We start from the raw sequence: 9,128 nt of genomic DNA on the forward strand, positions 1-9,128 counted from the left end.
CTGCATGAGTCCAGGCATAACAACGTGTGACACTGCATGCATTAGGGTTTTGTTTCTTTTTTCGATACAAGTTTTTCTCGTAGCTTCGGGGAATGTGACAAATTTGAAGCCATCTACAAAAACGCAACGAAATTAAAACCACCTACAGTAAACAACGAATTAAATGCCACATAAAAAAGGCTACGAATTTAACACTGCCAAAGAATACAGGTGTTTTGCAAATCTCACGGAAACTTAAGAGTTTACCGGGATGAAAGATTAAAAAAAACTCTTTCTTACTTCAGACGCTTGATTATATAGATATATTTAAAAAATATAAATTTAGTAGATAGCACGTGAAAAGGTAAAACTAACAAATAAACTCACTTTTGCCTTTACAGGTAATATTTCTTGAATACAAATTTATTAAAATTTATGAACAATTACATACACAAGAAAAGAGATAAAGGGAACGTTGGAATGAGAAGGCATATCCGAACGCGATAAATCCCACTAGTCCTAGGTATTGTGTTGGTACATGGTAGGACAAGACGATTTTCATCCAGTGTAGTTCTGTTCTACGTTCTAATCCCATCGTTATAAGTAATATGTAGTGTTTATGACGGAATCAGAACAATTAATTGGCATGTCTGTTTTATTAATTAAAATAACATATTTTCTTTATTCTGTGTATCCCGCTAGTTAAATATTTTGGATATGCCACTGGTCCCATGGTGGGAGAGCTGAGACGATTTCATTAGTGTCACTAGTCCCATTAGTCCCAAATCCCATAGACCCCATAAGCTACTGGGACATAATCGTCTCACTGGTTCCACCATAGCACAACTCAATGGTACAATTGAAATGTACCATCATCAAAACAGCAATACTCTTTACCGACAAGCTTGCATGGAAAAAAAATGGACAAGCGAAAAGATAAACCTCTGTATACACTTTCGCGAAAAGTGCACCATCATCATCATCAATCCTTTTCAGGCCGCAGGCAGCATTGCTTTTTTAATAGATTGTAAGTATTTGTTAATTAAAACGTGTAAGAAATCTCTTGGATGCATTAATATGTTAGTCATCACATTAAAACAAATATGCAACATAAATTAAGACAACGTTAGACATTTATTGCGGTAATAATAGAGTAGTTTACGTTCATATTACCTATATGTACTTACACCTAGGATTGGATTAAATATGTGTTAATTTAAATCAAATATTTTTTTATAAACCACAGAATTATGAATTCTTACTACTAACGTCAAGATAATGTAAAAACACCAAATTCATTTTGATTTAAGTATTTATTCATTAACTACATGCCATTTGATCTGCGTCTCTCTCCGTCTGTTTTGTGAGTATGATCAAAAGGATTTGTGTATATACTAAAATTCTTATCTTAAGATAAGAAAGAGCGGAACAATTAACAAATCTGCATCTGCACAATCAACGCCAAAATAGTGAAAATAAGTAGGGGTCATCGCCAAATACATTCAGAGTACATCATACACAGAGTCAGTCATTGTAACTTCTATTTTCAAATAATGAATAATGTATGTCAAATTATTTTCATTATGAACAAAATGACATTGGAGCCCCGCCCAGTGCCCAATACACAACAGCTGACCGCCGGCCATTTTTACATTACTCGTAAACTAGTGACTCAATTTGAGACAAAATGATGCCAAAAAATAGCCACATAACAATGGCTAGAGGTATATGTTTAGAAGCTATAAGGAGTAGGGATGACTTACGCTTCATGACCTGTCTGAGCCAAGGGAAGTGTAGTTGCGTTTCAGAAAGTAAAAGATATAATAGCCGTCTGTTTTTCGTCAGAGTAGAATATGACTATTCAATTTTTTTATGTGATAAATGCACTAATTGTCATGAATGATCTTTATAATGAATGTCTTTTATGAATGTGGATGAAGCGAAGGAAGTATGCAGAGATCGTGGCACGTGGAAAGTGGTAGTCTCTGCCTACCCCTCCGGGAAAGAGGCGTGATTTTATGTATGTCTTTTATGAAAAACCCCGTAAAGCTAAACTGTGATGCAATCAAGAATAAATATAAGCTACGAGACGGGGTATAAATTTCAGGCGTTTAAAAATATGACAAGCTCTGCTGCATAGGACAATTTGTAAGAAAATTGCATATCCCATATATCCAGACGGTGATTTCCATAATTTTTCAGGTAAACCTTAGAACATAACACCTGGTAACGACGCCTTATTACATAACCTGTTGTTCCAGGTAGCGTAATTCTTGGTTGCTAGGTGTGCGGTATTAATAAGTGGGCTATATTAAAATCTCTCTGAATCACGGCCCGCATCGTGTTACAATCTTTGTTTTTCCATTTCATTGCAATGTGTATTTTCATCATTTAACTCATGTAGCTGAAGATGCACACACAGATCTTAAAGAATTTGAGAGACATTCTCTTCATCTTCTTTCACCTGTAGCAGTCCTTTAAGTTTATTTTGCTGTAATTTGTCATATTAACATTCGTGTCATGCAAATTATTACAAATACTGTGAAATGTAAACCCAGGTTTATAAACTCAACTAGATACATTTTCCGGCTAATATTTTAATTGTTATTTAGAAAACGACTTTTTCGATAGTTTCCGAGATTTACCTATAAAAATAGGAGCAACATTACAACAGTAATATTTTATTACATATAATATAAAATATATGGTGGCAGGATATGTGTAACACAAATCTAATTAAAACACTCAAAATCATAAAGTGTGATTGTGAATCAGCTTCTTCAGGACAACTTATTTGGCAGAATAACAATATCATAATATGAATACTACATGGTTTACGGAAATATCTCAGCCAACCAACATCTTATAGGCAACTACTATAATTAAAAACAAGAAAATGTGCTACCCACTTTATTAAACTAAACAAAAACTTGATCTGCAATTATTATGGATTGGAAATGAATTTGACATGAAAGGTGTTTATAGTTTCAGCAAACTAGCAAACTTCAACAGGTAGGAATGCGTTGTTGGCAATATCCGACTGTGGGTGGGCAGTATTCTGGGCAAAAACTGAAAAACAGCATCGCCCACCACCCCACCGACACCTGTGACTAACAGGCGAGCTTGCGTAATGCTATCTCCGTGACACCTCGAGAATTTCAAATTGATTCTCTTGAAATCTAAGACAAGTGTTTTTTTTAAACATTGACAATGCTTTTAAGATTAAACTCAATTTTTTTATTGCGTCAACAGTGTTTTATCGTTTCCCATCGTCAAATCAAGTCCCGATTTTCAGCGAAAGTGCGATTATATCCAGCAAAAAACTAATAAGCTAAAGTTGAAATATGAACCAGCTTGCTAGCTTTTCGCAGCTGGATTTATTCTTTACTTTAATATCTAACATATTACAACTAATTTTACTTTGAATGCCTATAAAAACTATTTCAGAGAGATATGAAGTCAAAAGTGCAATTCTTAGGTTTTCAACACATTTCTTAAATAAAATAATTCAAAGACAGAACCCAGCATATAAGCAAATGATTTGTTTGAAATAGTTACAAAATGAAACTTTAATTTTGTAACTAGTTAAGTATATTTCGTTATTGTATTGCAGCCACATAAATCCACATAAAATTTAATCTATTATTTGAACACTGACTAGAAAAAAGAATAGGACCACTCCATCTCTTTCCCATGGATGTTGTAAAAGGCCACTACGGGATAGGCTGTTAAATAGGCTAGCAATCAGTCACTATAAGAAATTCAATTCTATCTTAAGCCGAACAACAGCTAAACGTAGTCTATCAGTCTTTTCAAGACTGTTGGCTCTGTCTTCCCCGCAAGTGATACAGACATGATTATGCATGTATTATTTAAACACCATCATTGTATGTCTCAACAAATACAATATGTAAGGAATCGGACAAAATCGTAAACTAGAAGAGAGCTCCCAGAAATAGATATGTTACAAAAAATTGGTATTTGTTATTCTAACGGAAATAGAACTCGTACTTGAGGAAAGCATTCTAGAAACCAATCGCCAGGAATACACAACTGTGTGAAGCTGACAAACGAACTGCTATTCAGGCTCTGTTGCAACAAGCTATGCGTCGTCACATATTTCAAGCTATATATAGCATATCTTGTTGTCTTCAGACACATGGTCACGTCTATATCCCTTGAGGAATAGACAGGGCCAACAGTCTTGAAAAGACGGAAAGGCCACGTTCAGCTGTATGGCTTTATGATGGTATTGAGATTCAAATCCTGTTGTCTAACCTATAAAAATTTGTCACCAAGTTCCTTGTTCATTCATTCCTATATATATGAAATTTCATTAAATATACTTAGGTGATTTCCTCTTAAAGGCGATGGGCTAGCAACCTGTCACTATTTAAATCTCAATTCCTAAGTAGGTGTATTAGATACTATTGATAATTGTTACACGAATGTTGAATACAGATTCATGATTATTTTCCAGCTTAGTGTGGCCGTTCAATTATTTTGGAACTGTTGGCTTCTACAGGATGTAACCGGGGGATTGTAACGTCAAAGAGGTCCGAATCAGGTATTTTTCTTTGTATCCAAAGCAGAAAAATACCTAATTCGGACGTTTGACGTTGACAAGACAACAAATGGCTAAATCTTTTGTGATGAACTTTTAGTGCCTCAGAAAGTGGCCAATTACACAATATTTTTAAAAATTTTCATTACATACAAAAATATTTTTCAAACCTAGCCTTAATTTATATATATTTCTCATAAAAATATGCATTCAGTAAAGCTATTAAATATTACTATCATGCGAATCTAGGACAAAAATATTAACGAACGAAAATTATTATGCTCTTTGCGTCAAACGTCAAACGCATTTCTGCGCAAAATCTTTTGAAACAAGGCTCCGTTGACACTCGATTTTATTATGGCACGTTTTCTGTCGCCGAAAATAAATTTAGCAATGACAAAAATATATACACTTTACAAAACAAAGAAGCAATTGTTTTAGGTAATACAATCTCAGATTTGTTACACCATTTTAATTATTTCAAAGTATAAGTTGTCGTTTAGTGTACACTAAGAAAATGGACAAGCAGTCTAGTCTAGACTGAAATAGTGCTTTTCGAACTGCCAATGTCGCTTTACCGCACTACTACCGAGTGAGAGTAGGCACGATTATAACAACCTTATTAAAAACCAAAGTCTGCACCCTCATATTATCTTTATTATATAGAAGATAAAATTGCATTGCGGACACGAATTTATTGTTTCCTAGAATCTACAGCTTTTAGTACCGGTTGTGCTTTTTCTGAGTGGAAAGGTCTTCGCAATGCACTTTAACTGCAACCATGCACAAATGATAAGACACTTTAACCAGCGTGGGCTGGAGATATTTCCCAATTGTTGCCAGGGGCAGTTTAAAGGGTCTAAAAGTTATCCCTAAGAGCTTACCTCGTAGTTACACATTAACGATATATTACAAATTTCGACATAATACGTTTGTTGCCTTCTTATACAGAACTCGCATTGCAATAGAAAACCATGAGAATAATAATTTTATTATTTCAGTGCTTAACCCCTAAAATAGTTCTATTGCGGTTGCAGTGGTTTAGTAGTTGCGATTTCCATTGTTTGAACTTCGTCGAAATAAACTTTGATGTGGCAGAGAGGAAGTTTGTCAGCCTTGCGCCCGCTATTGATAGTCACATTAAATTATTTTAGATATTAGGTAAATATAACACAATACAAATATTTAGGTTTGGTTGGAAAAGATACTACAAACTGCTTTTAACATTGTCATATTATTATGTGCCGTGTGGTTCCTGGCACCAATAAAAAAAAGAATAGGACCGCTCCATCTCGTTCCCATGGATGTCGTAAGAGGCGACTAAAGGATAGGCTTATAAACTTGGGATTCTTCTTTTCGGCGATGGGCTACCCAGCAAGGGATTAAGACGTGATTAAATGTATGTATGTTTGTATGCATATTATTATAACATATGATGAAATGATATTGGGACTTTTATTTTAAAAGAAGAACAATTTTTAGACACAATGCCTTGTGTCTAAAAATTGTTGTTTTTTGTCAGAGTAGAATAGGACCCCTTCCTTTTTCGATCCTTTTTCAGTGTTCTATCTGTAGAGACTACTAAGAAAAGAAAGCTCCAACAAGTACAAAGTTTAACAGTTGACCGTACCTTAGTGGTAAATACTATGCTGAAATGTTTACCATGTTTTTCACTGCTATTTAATAAATCAATGTTTCAATTTAAAAACAAATTTGTACTAAATGGAGGATAAACAACTTCAAAATGAAAGTTACAGCAAATAACACCTCAATATAAAAAAAAATCGCAAACAAACAATTTTGTGTTTATTCTAACTGGAAGTTTTCACATTAATTGGTGCAACATGACGCAAACACGTAGGCGTAGCGAATAATATTTATTGGAGAAATATTAGCAAACAGAATCTACAAGAATAGGCACGGTAACTTATTTTTGTTGTGTCTGTGTAGATCAAAACCATTTGTGTAAAATGAAAAATGCTGTATATATTAAAAAGTATTTGCACTTCTTGAATGCTACAAAGCGTTCCACTTTGGGTGGGTATTATCCTTTTTATCAAGAAATCGCATGTTTGTCTGATTTCTTACAGTAAAAGTTTTTATCCTAGATCAAAACCTCATATCGTTGGAAATCTGCCCGTAAGGTTGGCATTTGTTCAAAATGTTTTGCGTTGTACTAAGGTGGTCTTCAAAAATGTGATATATTCTAGGAGTGATAATATAGGAATCTGAAGGATCGCTAGCTGTACTGAGCTTTTTGATAACGCTCTTACCAAATATACATTTTGTTAATTAACATGTAATTACCATCCATATCAATACTTCTTACTAAAAATAAATAAAAATAGATTTGTGTTTCCAAACAAAACCTCAAAAAAAAACTAAATCAATTTACATTATATTTGGCATAGACGAAGGCCAAACTTTTTTTTCAAAAAATGTACAATTTTACTTCTGAAAGTTAGTCGTCTTAGGATATATAGAGCAAAAGCTAGTCGTCTTAGGATATATAATCCGACTGGATTCTAATATTTCATTATTGCCAGGAATGCCAGGATGCAGAAATTCATATTTCTTAGCGAAAATTTCAATATGATGAAATACGAAATGGAAATTCACGTATGATTTGCCAGGCGCGCTCAAATCAGCCAATTTAGAACTTATACGAGAATGAAGGTGTAGAGGACGCAGTGAACCGAGGTAAGTATCAATCTGGTAGGATTTGCTGAGAGTATTTTATTAGAGATACTAACCTACGACAATATTTATAGGAAAATAAATAATCATCTTAGACCTGTTTACATTTTTATTTTATTGAAAGAACTAGCTGTGCCCGCGACTTCGTCCGCGTGGAATAGTTATTTTGGTCATCATTGAAGCCCTCAAGGATGAATAATTTTCTCAGTTTATTTTCACATATTCCATTATTTCTTCGCTCCTTATAGTTGCAGCGTGATGTCATGTAGCCTAAAGCCTTCCTCGATATATGTTCTATTCAACGCAAAAAGATTTTTTCAATACGAACCAGTGGTTCCTGAGTTTAACGCATTCAAACAAACAAACAAACACTTCAGCTTTATAATATTAGTATAGATGTTATTAGGTATAATGCTATCGTACAATGATAAATGACTTTGAATTTTAAATTTCTTGAGTTCATTCAAACGACGATAACTTTTTTTAGTGAACCGATTTTGATGAAGCAAACTTTAAATATTTTTCTGAGTTTAAACAAAGCAATTGGTAAAAGTTTTAAGTAAATCGGTTTAGTACTTTCGGAGATAAGCGTGAAGAATCATACATCATACATAAAGAAAGTGAGACAAAAAATAAAAAAAAAATTGCTTTCTTTTATTCATTCTAAGTGTCCCTCTATCCATTTCAGTCAAAAATACTAAATGTACAGATAAAATATTTTTAACTGTTTTATTATACGTAAAGATTATAAACGTGATAATTGGGGCGTACATTGAATTCGGAATTATGTAACACTAGAAGGGGTAAGTGATAACCGATGATAATCACCACCGTCAGTCACCATAACGTATCCATCTTATTTTACAGCTTTATAGCTAGCTTTATATCTATATACACAGGCAGATGAACTACGTAAGTACGTTGCGAGACGGCGGCTCATCATTCCCATTGTGTCAAGTAAACATGACATTTCTTAGGTATAAATTGTCCTATATTATTCCGAATTCAATGTACGCCCCAATTATCACGTTTATTATCTATACATATAATAAAACATTCTTTAAATAGGTACTTATTTTTTTTTTATATATAAAAACACGAAAAAACGAACCAAAAAGATATGTTTTTTATTACATTTTAATTGCTGATTTCGTTAATATTTGACCAACTTTCTGGATGCACGTTACATACAGCGGCAGTCCAGAAATACAGGAATACTTGCAATAAGTTACGGCTTCTAATGTGAAGTCTGGAGGCGCCGCAGAACTGTGAAATAAATTTCCTCACTTGACGAGCTCCGGGTTAAATTGTAATTGCGCATAAATTTTCCTGGACAAACTCACAATAGTGCTTTTAACAAGAATAGTTGACAGGTTAGTACGAGTAACTAAGTAAGTGAACAACTCTACATACAGATATAAAATCACGTCTTTATCCCTTGCGGGGTAGACAGAGCCAACTGCCTTGAAAAGACTTATAGGCCACGTTCAGCTGTTTGGCTTCATGATAGAATTGAGATTCAAATAGTGACAGGCTGCTAGCCCATCGCCTAAAAGAATAATCGTAAGTTTATATGAGCGTATTTATACGAGTATATCTGCTGTTACCTTCTTTCATAACTAAGAATCCGATTGTAATAATGAATTATACTTTTGCCTCTGTGGCGCAGCGGTAGTGCACTTGTCTGTGACACCGGAGGTCCCGGGTTCGAATCCCGGCCAGGGCATGATGAGAAACGAACTTTCTCTGATTGTCCTGGGTCTTGGATCTTTATCTATATAAGTGTTTATTATAAATATAGTATCGTTGACTTAGTATCTCGTAACACAAGTTTCGAACTTACTTCGAGGCTAATTCAATCTGTGTAATTTGTCCCGTATATATTTAT

The sequence above is a fragment of the Amyelois transitella genome, chromosome Z (genome assembly GCF_032362555.1).
Source record: "Amyelois transitella isolate CPQ chromosome Z, ilAmyTran1.1, whole genome shotgun sequence".
In the NCBI taxonomy this organism is placed as follows: Eukaryota; Metazoa; Arthropoda; class Insecta; order Lepidoptera; family Pyralidae; genus Amyelois; species Amyelois transitella.